This window comes from Carassius auratus, unplaced genomic scaffold, assembly GCF_003368295.1.
Source record: "Carassius auratus strain Wakin unplaced genomic scaffold, ASM336829v1 scaf_tig00029492, whole genome shotgun sequence".
Lineage (NCBI taxonomy): Eukaryota > Metazoa > Chordata > Actinopteri > Cypriniformes > Cyprinidae > Carassius > Carassius auratus.
The window spans coordinates 970-13320 of record NW_020525772.1 but is presented as its reverse complement, the minus strand read 5'-3'; the positions used below and the strand labels follow the sequence as shown (position 1 = coordinate 13320).

General features: G+C 34.7%; 1 pseudogene; it reads right to left on the bottom strand.

Moving 5' to 3' along the window:
• LOC113079850 (ciliary neurotrophic factor receptor subunit alpha-like) overlaps positions 1-11615 on the bottom strand; it is a 34186-nt pseudogene extending 22571 nt beyond the window's left edge.
• Between the last annotated feature and the right edge of the window lie 736 nt (positions 11616-12351).

Sequence of the window (12351 nt, the reverse complement as noted above, 5' to 3'; positions counted from 1 at the left end):
ATTTAATTTGTTAATGATTCATTCAGAATGAACAGTAAAAATATGCGATTTAAAATTAGGACTTATATACTGTAAAAAAAAAAAAAAAAAAAAAAAAAAAATATTAATAATAATAATAATAATAATAATAATATATATATATATAATAAATTACATTTTACACATTATCAAAATAGAAAACAGTTCATTTAAATTGCATTAATATTTCACAATTACCATATCATTGTATTTTAATCAAATAAATGCAACCTTGGTAAGCAAAAGATACTTTTTAAACAATATTGCAAACAATGTATATACATTTTACAGTAATGAGAAAAGTGCATAATTGACATGAAAACAATGTCAAAACACAAAAACCTGGTCACACTTTAAGGTCAACTGTTAATTTTTATTTATTTTTTCTCAATAAACTTAATTTGCTGCTTATTGATACTTAGTAAGTTATTAATGGTCCCCAAAATGTATTTTAAATATATATTTTTTACAGTCTTGTTTTTATTCTGCTTGAAATAAAATAAAATAATAAATAAATAAATAAATAAATAAGCTCAGTGCAAGAATTGTCTGTGTCTTCTAGGGAGCATCTTCAAACCCTGAATTCTGATGAGATCCATAAATAAGAGGAATGGAGGCTGCGGCCGACGGGACCGTGAGGAGGGACAGGTCATGATGGCTTTCAAATAAAAAACTACACCGCAGCGTGACTGAGCATACTTTCATAAGACTCACACATCTCAGAGTTTTGTATATATGACCTTTATTTCCCCCTCCATGCTGCTGGTTAATTTGCTGTAATCCGCCTCTGTGCAGTTATTAATCGAGTCCCGAGCCACTGTTAGCTATAGTGAGGCGTTTTGGAAGCTCATAATGGCTCACACACACACATACACACACCCAAACGAGCAAAACAACCAAGCAGGCATCTGATTCCCCCCGGTTCACTGCTGTTTGATATCTGCAGCACGGACAGCCGTGGATGATATCATAACTGTGACTGCTAACTGACATCACACGCTAATGGCTAATGGGTCCTATGAAACTCAGTCTAGTAGTCAATAAATCAGCATAAGTGCACTGTTATTTGAACCTGTCTCTCCATTAAAAAGAAAGAACAACAAAGGAAAACTAAGGACAAGGCAATTATTGGTCTACGCTGTTGTGTTTGCTTGCAGTTTCATCATGAAATTAGATATTAAAGAAAAGGCTGCAAAACTGCAGTTTATTCATAAACATAAACTAAAACTTATGAAATAAATGGGAAGATATAAAATGTGTGTTATTTGCACTATTCAAGGACATATGAATATTGCAGTGTGAAACCAAACAATGTTTTGAAACCGGGCTGATACGACGAGTGTTTCAACCATTTTGGTTTAGTAGCAGGTAAGCAAAACCTACACAATAATAGTACATTATTAATTTTGAATGGACATCAATTCTTTGATGAATAGAAGGTTTGAAAAGTGAAAACTCAATTATTTTGTAGCATTAGAAATGTATTTACTTTAGATATTACTGAATCATTGCGCAATAAAATTTGTGAAGCATAAAAAATGAAACCTAAAATAATAATAAAAAAAAAATAAATCGATGTCAAAGTGGTTAATCGCATTCAAAATAAATGTTATTGTTAACATAATGTGTGTACTGTGTTTATTCATTATGCATATAAATACACACACATACAGTATATATTGTGAAAATATTTACATGCATATGCATTTATACATTTATATTTATATTTTATGTTTTATATAAATATATTTAATATACAAACAGTACATCTTTTTATTAAATATATACATGCATGTGTTTGCATTTATATCTACATAATAAAGAGTACACACATATATAATATGTAAATAAAAACGTAACAATTAATTGTTTGAAAGCACTGAAGAAAAATAAACAACATCTGCGCATCACTTCATGTTTTTAAAAACAATAACCAAAATACTAATGCTACACCCACACCAACAGGTGTCAGTATAAAGATAAAAATACGAAAATATCTATTTAACATTTTACACTATAAGGAGCCTCCAAAAATACAGATGTTAAATATCTGCTAAATATATTTTTTCCCTGCCACCAATATATATCTTTACAACTTTCTTTGTTGCATTCAAAAAAAATGTCTCAGTTATGTACGGTAACCCTCGTTCCCTGAATGTGGGAGCAGAGACGTCACGTCGGTGACCGTTGAATTGGGGTCTCTGTTGAGAGTAACTGACTAAAGGGAACCAGGCATCTACTAGCAGAGGTTTTAACAAGGCCATGCTAACCAACAAAACAAGCAACACTTGTCGAGAATGATCTACAATGTGGACCAGACTTTATGTTAACACTCCAAATGTTTGCTATACTACACAATTTCAAAAAAACATTCTAGATCTTATTCAAATTCCATTACTCTTTTAAAACTCCTCCATTTTGGAATAGTGCACTCCTTCTGTAGCTTTAATTTTGTCCATCATTGTGATTACCTGAAGTGACGGTGAGGCGAACCCCATTAGATTTGCAGTCACATATCAGTCACCTGAAACTGGACAGAGCTCTATGAAGCCTGGCCTCTAACACAGCACATTCATTCTGAGCAGTGACTCCCAGAAGCCCCCGCTGGTCAAGAGCAGATTCTTTCTCATTTGGCTGAGTGGCACCACAGCGGCTTGTTAAAGCTTGAGTTTAAATACATAATTTCTGGGAATGAAAGAGGCGAAGAAGAGAAAAAAAAAACATTGTTTTCACCGCACCCCCAGCCTCCTTTCTTTTTTTCAGACTCCATGCTGCTGCTTTCCTGGACAAAAGACAGAGCGTGAAACATATGCAGTCATTTCACAGCTGTCTCGTGTCTTTTTGCCGCTCCCATCTATTTCAATCCATCATTCACATCTCTCTCCAGAATAACTTGCGATGAACAGGATTTCACCTGGTCTTTAAATGCATGTGCTAATGAAATGCGTGTACAACCTTACTATCGCAACTATGTATTTTTTTTTTAAATGTTTAACCCAAAGGGTACATGAAAACATCTGCACTTTTTAGTCTGTGGTATTTACACACATAAAATCCGCCCTTTATACATTAACCAGCAAACCAGGCACTAAATGCACCGATTTAACATGGTCAAAGTTTTGCTGCGTAGCATAGCCCTTCAACCCCTGCTGGTAGATGTTGTAACTACACCAATTTATTTCAAATAATAAAATGTAATTATGTAAATACATAAATACATACATAGAATTAACTTTCATTGCTTTAGTTGCAACTTTTAACTAAGGCTGTGACTTTTTGTTTTCTTTCAGCAATCAATTAAAGGGGGGGGGGGGGGGGGTGAAATGCTATTTCATGCATACTGAGTTTTTTACACTGTTAAAGAGTTGGATTCCCATGCTAAACATGGACAAAGTTTCAAAAATTAAGTTGTACGTTTGAAGGAGTATTTCTGTTCCCAAAATACTCCTTCCGGTTTGTCACAAGTTTTGGAAAGTTTTTTTCCAGTATGGCTCTGTGTGACGTTAGATGGAGCGGAATTTCCTTATATGGGTCCTGAGGCACTTCTGCCGGAAGAGCGCGCTCCCGTATAGCAGAGCACTGAGAGCACAACAGACTTCACTGATCAGAGCGAGAGCGTCGCGAAATATCACAAATGGAGTGTGTTTTTGGTTGCCAGGGCAAGACAACCCTGCACAGATTACCAAAAGAGAAACAGCATTAAGGGACCAGTGGATGGAGTTTATTTTTACAGAGCATCAATGGAGTTGTGCAAGTGTTTGTGTTTGTTCCCTGCATTTCGAAGATGCTTGTTTTACAAACAAGGCCCAGTTTGACACCGGATTTGCACATCGTTTATTTCTTAAGGATGATACAATCCCAACGAAAAAGGGTCACGATCGTGTGTTGGAACCGCAGGCGGTGAGTAAAACTGCTTCAAATATCTCTGCCTTCTTGTTAGTGCGTCCCCTCCCATGCCAGAGACCCGGGTTCGAGCCCCGCTCGGAGCGAGTCGTTGCTGCTGCTGCTCTCGTTCAGTTTCAGCCTCGGGATCTGATTCTGGGTCATAAATAAACGGCTGAATCTGACTGTAAGCCATGGTTTGTTTTAGATGATGGTTTTTCCCTCACGGTAATGTCACAGCTTCCACATGCTCTCAACGCAAAAGCCTGATTCTTTAGCTCCGCCCACACGTCACGCCTCCAGCCGGTCGTGTTTTTCCGGGAAAAATTGGTACAGACTATCTTTCTCTTATGAATATAATAAAACTAAAGACTTTTTGGAGTTATGAAGGATGCAGTACTACTCTATATTTACTCAAGATTAACAGGATATTGAGTGAAAATGAGCATTTCACCCCCCCTTTAATCTTTAGATTTTTTTCAGATTAGTCGATTAATCGATTTTTTTTTATATATATATCTTTTCTGATTAGTCCATTAGTCATTTGTTTAACTGTAATTTTTTATCAATTAATATTTCAATATTTTTTTTTTAGATTAATCAGTCAATCTAATGATTATTTTCTAATTATTCCGTTAGTTCTTTGTTCAACTTACCAAACAATAATAATAATAATAAAAAAAAAAACTTCTGCCATTCATCTATCCATGTTTCACTCGAACAGTTTCAATTTGCTGAGAATGCAGTTGTGAGTACTGAAAATGTCCATCATGCCCAAGAGCCATCATTGGGACGAACATAAAAAGTTGGATGTATTCATCCAATCAATGCAAAATGATGCATTTACATAATTGACACCATCGATTAGTTTGACACATCAGTACAGCAATGCTTTTATCCAAAGAGAAAGAACATCATGAATAGTCTGTAATTTTCCTCATAAAAAAATATCACAGGCAAATCTAAAACAATTCAGACAAAACACTGCTATTTAATAACAGTGGCCCTATTTATTGTTAGTGAATTTGGCACTCAGGATACTGATATTTTTCAGCAAATATATTCCCACTACAAATAGACGTCTAATAATCTCTTCTTCACACCTTTGAGTGAATAAAAAGTTTCAAAGTTCATCACTCAGCGGGTGTGAATGTACTGTATGCATATCTTTCTTATAATTACTCCACACTTCCGTTGCTCTTAGAGTCATCTTTTAAATGTCAGTGCTTTTTAAAGCTCTGCTGCACCATATGTTTCTTCAGCTCAGCTCCATCAATTACAACTGAGCAGAAACATCGATCCATTGACTATCTCAGTCCTCTCATTTATCTGAGCCGCTCAACAAAAACAACATTCCTACTATATAGTCAAGTATATGTCAATGTGAGGCCACACATTTTGCTTTTGACCAAGTTATTTCTAATTTTAGATTTCAATAGTAATTTAAGAATGTACTGTTAATTATGGTAAACATTTAACGTTTGTTTTCTGATTTTGAAATATGCCTTTGATATATTAAATGGAAAGTTCGCCTTAAAATTGTGATGTCATTCCAAACCTGCATGCACGTGGTTTATACTTTAGTCCACTTTAGATGTTCTTCTAACTACAGAATAAGTAACTTTGCAACTACGTGTCAGTTATTTAGTCAACCCAAAACACAAATGATTGCTTGTTGACATGCAGTTGCAAAGTGAATTATAGTTAGAAGAATTCTTAAAAGTGGACTATCGATACAAAGTGTAACCAAAAAGTGGTTTTGTCCATACAATGTTGTTTTGGACCCCATTGACTTACATTATATGTATAAAACCATTTAAACATCCTTCAAAACATCTTCTTTTGTGTTCCACAGAAGAAAGTCATACAGGTTTGGAAAAACTTGAAGGTTAATAAATGATGACAGAATTTGAGGGTAAACTGTCATCTTAAATTAATAAATCTTTCCAGTAATCATTTGTGAAAGATTTCATTATTTGTGTAAAACAGTTGCGGATGATTCTTAAATGAGTCTTAAAATCAGTCATAATTTTACAGATTCACTGTGTTCTTTAAATGTATGATTTCCAAACAGATGGCTGACAGTAAAAAAAAAAAAAAAAAAAAAAAAAAAATTCAAAGTCCTAGTTTCCAGACTATGGATCCAGAATTAACTTATGCTTTTCCATGCAAATGCATACTTTTGGATACATGTGGTACTGTCTGTCTGACTCCCTATCGATCTGTCTACCGATTCCTCCATGACGAAAGGCCTCTATCATTTCTGTCGAATTGTATTTTTGTGTTATAATTATATATCTTAAAGGAAAAAAAGAAAAAAGAAGTGCACTGCACAGAACAGAAAAAGCGTGTCTGTTTAGACAGTTCTGGCAACAGAAATCGGAGGTTCTAAAATCTGAGCCATGTTTGCAAACCCGCACCTCAATTCAACTGGAATTGATGTTTTTAATATTAAAAAAGCAAATATAAAACATGTCCACATCTTAAACCAAGGGACACCATCGGCTAGCCGCGAGCGCTTGATTGTTTCCATGCCACATTTTGCCGTATGATCCCAGGCAGCTTTGAGGCATCCATCGCTCAGCGAGGACTGTTCCAGCTGCCATCCCCTCATTCCTCAGCAGAATGAATGGCTTCCCTACACCACGCTCCCTGTGCCGAGCTGGCTCTTTCATCTCTCTGAAGCCCTCTCGCCGTGATGCACTACGTGAGTGCACATGTGAGGCGCAGCTGAAATGCGGCCCTGCCGAAGACTGATGAGGTTTCCACCTTATCGTGATGCAGCTCAATATGGTCTTTGCTGCAAGCTGATATGAGCTCGTGTTCGGGCTGATATGGTTTGTTTCAGAGGAGTAGTGGTCTCACAGAACTCAAATAGGATTCATATGGCACTGAGTAATAGTTGTTTTGAAAATGTTGTTGTATTCTTTCTAAGGAGGGATAAGATGCGCTCTGTAGTGGAGTATGGCATCATGACTTCAGCTACATAACATTGGTGTTTGCACGTAGAGTGATTGACAACTTTAAATTAAGTTGCTTTACTAGAAATACATTCTTTTCAGTGCACACATGCCTTTTTATGCAAATAAGCCAAATAAGCCTTACTTTTTTTAGATGTCACTGCAAACAATTAATATAATTTTTTTTTAATTTTTTTTATTAATTTAGTCCACTTAAACCCCGCCCCCTCTACGATGACTGCAAGTTCACATGGATTTGTAATGCCACGCCCACATTTAAAAAACCAATCAACAACCAGCAGATAGAACAAAGTCCCCGCCCTGTATTTATTATTTTTTTTCGATAATTTGTTAAACTGTTGTATATCACAATATGAAAGAAAGAGACCTGTTGCTAGTAGTGTTGTCAAAAGTACTGAATTCCAGTGTTTACTGAATTTTTTTAATTGTCCGTTTTCCGCTAACACTTGAGCATTGTTGAGCGAATTCTTAAACACAGCTGACTGGCATTGTGTTCATGCACTCAACAGATATGACTGTGATTGGCTGATAGATGCAGCTCTCAAACCTCCAGAGTATTTCTGTGTGAGCGCTCGGTCAAGAGAATGAAGCGATGATCAGTGAAGCCAATCACAGTCATAACTGTTGAACACATGAACACAATCACTAAACAGCAGTTTAAGAATTCGCTCAAATGTTAGCGGGAAATGGAAACCGACTGGTACAGAAGTTGGTACTTTTGACAACACTAGTTGCTAGCTCGATTTCATTGCAACTTCAATGTTGAATTTTTACGTTACATTTTCCCCCCCCAAACTACTGACTCTTTGATACCTATCAATGGATTTCTGAAACGGCTTTAATACTCATTTTGAACTCATTTACTCTGTATAAGGCATTACATCGAACTAAGAAGTTCCAGTATCATGGCAAAACAGATCTATACTGCATTCATCTAGAGCAGGTGGTCTAATTTCAAAATTCCCGAACAGATTTGAAATATTTCTGAAACACTTAATATTCTTAGTGCCAGGCAGTAACTAGATTATGGAGTGAGATGTGCTCATCTACTTAAGGAGCTTAATGGAAATAAGCATGACACAACATCTACTTTCAGCCTTGATATGTAAGAGGAATAAATTCAATAAGCCCAACAGTCTTCTTAAGGAATCTTCTCTGACTGACTGGCTGGCGCTCTCATTCAGTAGTATAGCAACCTATATGAGCCGAGAATATGGGACATAAATCACCTGTTTTCATTTGTCCAAAACACTGATTGACATATTGGTGAGCAAATCAATTTCCAAAAAAAACATATCTGGTCTCATGGCTCTGTAGAGCTGAGGGACACAATTAGACTCATGTGGAGAGCTGACAATGGAACCAAATCCAGTTGCCCACGTTGACCCCTGTATTCTTCTACAAAACGAGATGTGGTTGAAACACTATTTTAAACCATGCAGAAAAAGACGTATATAGTTGGTTACCAGAATATATCATTAATAGTTTGAGGCCACATAGCATGTGCTTTTTATATAAACGTTAAAGATGACAAGAAGCTAAAAAAGCGGTGTTCCCCACTTACGTGCTGCCACATGTCTCGGATAAGCGGCCGGTAGCGCAGGAAGTACTTCAGCGGGAAGGTCTCCACATCGGGCCACGTACTGGGACTGTTCCAGGTCACCTCTAGTCTCCGTGCATTGTTGGCTACAGGTTTGGCCACCACCTTCTCAGGGGGGTCAGGTTTCACTGTTGGACCAAAGAGACCTCGATGTAAGCCCATGACCAATCTCAGGTAGCATATTCAAAGAAATCAATCCCCCATAATTAAATCTGTCATCAGAATTTCATTGATTTCTTCTGTGGAAAACAAATGGGAGAAAAGTCCTCAAATCGTATCCACACATGGCCATATTCAAATGGGTCACGCCAAAAACGCATCTCGCCAGGTTTGGCATAATTGACACCAAATGGCATTTCTGTAGGATGTTTCTGGTATATTTGAATATGCAAATAAATAAATAAATAATAAATAATTATATATATATATATATATATATATATATATATATATATATATATATATATATATATATATATATATATATATATATATATATATATATATATATATATATATATATATATATATATATATATGGATGTTTTGTTTCAACTAATCCACAAGACGCCATGTTAGTGAAGCAAAATAGTGCAAAATCTCAAAACTTAAGATTTGAGAAGTGCATGGAAAAACAAAAGCTTTTGAGATTGGAAAGACTTGTGGGTTATCTTTAAGGTACTTTGTCTTTTTAAACCTTGAAGCTTGCTGTCATTTGAAACTTGCTTTCACCATATGGAATAGACTAGCTTGAACATTCTTCTAAATTTCTCATTTAGTTTTTCTCAGAAAACATAGCTAGGAAGTGTGAAAATACTAATGAAATGCTAATGGTATTTGAGCTGTGACAAGGCTCAGAATAAAAACAACACAGTTTTAGTGGCTACGCAGAAAGAATCACTCATGACAAATGCCACTAGCAAAAGACTATAATGGAAAAAGAGATGAATGATGAATAGTGCTGAGATCTCCTCTTTATGATCCACAGCTCGTCCCTCTGAGCAGAAAATCAGTTTGACACAACATACACGTCTCCTAAAGAAGCCACACTGTGACATTTCTCGAGATGTCTTTTGAGCAGCGGCGTCTCCTGAATATTAGGAAAGCCGTTTGGAGCTAAGGTTTATGGGAAATAAGCAGAGAGCAACAGAGTGGCCTTTCTCTTCTTCTGGAGATGCGGTGTCCAAGGATCATTCTGTTTGCTCTGGCGGTTTAAGCTTCACTCGCACACAAACACATACACATACACACGAGGACAAAGAGATGTTTCTGAGCCCCGTTCCCTTTACTATTCATAGCAGACACAAAGTGGCTTCAGGATTTATAGCTCAGGCCTTGACCTGGCTTGAGCGAAACACTCTTTACGACTTTCAAACACTGTTGATCTTGTTTAGATGTCGGCTATTCGGATGCAGATTTTTATGTCTGAGCATGCTGAGAGGAAGAACTGGACTAAAAAACAAACAAAAAAGATATTTAAGAAACATCTAAAACATCCTGTAGACAAGATCATTTGCTCACTTTAAAAACCTTTTTAAATACCTCATTGGAAAATAGTTTTGACCTTGTTTAAGCATAAACCTCTCTAAATTTGATTCGATTTCTGCTTAAAACAAGGGGAAAGAGAAGTAAGAAAAATAAGTGTCATGCATTTCAATACTTTTATTAGTGCTGTCAAACGATTAATTGTGATTAATCGCATCCAACATAAAAGTTTTTGTTTGCATAATATATATGTGTGTGTGTGTTTTGTGAGTATTTATTATGTATATATACACACATACAGTATATATATATATATATATATATATATATATATATATATATATATATATATATATATATATATATATATATATATATTGAAATGTTTACATGTATTTACAATTATATTTTTATATTCATATAATTCATACATTATGCAAACAAAAACTTTTATTTTTGATGTGATTAATCATAATTAATCATTGACAGCACAAAAAAAAAAAAAAAAATCTGATGAGGAAAATTATTTGCGCTGTGTAGCTTTTTTTCATTTAGTATATTTATTTCCCATGTATCTTGAAGTTCTGGTCAAAATGTAATAGTCTGCATGCTTTAGTTCCATTATAACTTTCATCGATATGTTTCCTACTTGTCACTAAAATGCTCTTGTTTTTTTCAAATGCAATCAAATAGCTGTAACATATGAAATGCTTTTTTTTTAAGAGTCCATTTTCTATAAAATATACACTAGAACCAGAGGGAAAATATTTTCGTTGTCATTCCAGTGATCCAGACTACATTAGCATTTTTATTACTATCAAGCACACATGTAGCCATGCATGTAAGCATCTTATTTAGTTGCCAGAAGCCACTTCAACACCACACCACCATCAGCCAGACGATATATTGGAGATATTTTCTTCACTTCTGTTTGCCAGCATGGATTTTGTTCTTTCAACAACAAAAAACGAACAATAAAAAAAGGAGATGATTATAAATTACAAGTGTCTGGCAAATATGAGCTAGATTTTTTTGCAAGGTCTATTTGCTCAACCCCAGTATATCATACAAGGTTAATAGTGAATAGGAATTTTTAAATAACTTTTTTTTTAAGCAATTCAATGTGTTCACATCAAAATGACTTGTAAATATTATTTTATAAATACATACCACAGTATATATTATGAAAATATTTACATTTATATATGTTTATTCCTATATTTTATATTATATATAAATATATTTAATATATAAACAGGATATTTTTACTTAAATACATAAATGCATTTGTTTGTATTTATATATACATGCTATATACACACATATATATTATGTAAACAAAATGTTAATTTGGATGGGATTAATCGCGATTAATCATTTGACATCACTTGTTTTTTTTTTGTTATTATTTGTGAAATTTAATAGCAATTTAGGAGTGAATGCATTTTCCAAATGTTTTTTTTAGTGTAGTATACCACTGTACCTATTGAAGACTCCTCGAAGCTGATGGCGCTGGAAGCTCGACCCAGCGAGTTCACTGCCGTGACGTTGACCCGGTAAGGAAAGCTGGTGAAAAGTTCTGGAAACTTCACATGACATCTGTTCTTATGGACTTCATCCTCGTCACCTCTAAGGGCCTCTGGTTGTGTCTGAAGAAAAATGAAGAAAACGAAGATCTAAAACTGTCTTCTGAAGCATCATGACATTTGTAGTTTAATTTTTAAATGAAATAAATTCTATAAAAAGTAAAAGACGACAGATTTTAAATTCTTGGATGAACTCTTGGAGGAAGTCCTTATACGGTAACACTAAGTTATTGTCAGAGCTGGGGAGTACTTTAACTGGATACATTTAATCTGGATTTAGTAATCAGATACCACAAATTAAGTGCTTGTAATTAGATAATATAATATTTTAAAATACCCGTAATCAGATCACAAAATTAAAAAGTAAAATTGAATTGTACTACTAATTGTAAAATTGATTACATGACTACATATTTACAAAATAGCTAAAAAATCTGTCAGACTTGATTGATTCTCACGGATTCTTATTTTTTCTTTTTTTTTATTTCTTTTTTTTCCTTCATTTTTTACATTTTCCTTTCTTAAATAGCTACCGCTTATGCATATTCAGAAAGTCTTTGCATTTTACATTTTGGTTAATGGTCACATGCACATGCAGGTAAACAAATTAACCCCCCCCCCCCTTTTTTCATTTATGCTATTTAAATGATCAAATGTTTACAATTTTTTATTTTAATTTTACATTTTCATTATTTAATTGATATTAGCTTTCCTTTAAACTCGCAAACCCCCTGGAGTTCCAGTTTGGGAAACCTTGACATACTGTTTGATGCACTTCATGATGTTAACAACAAAGAAT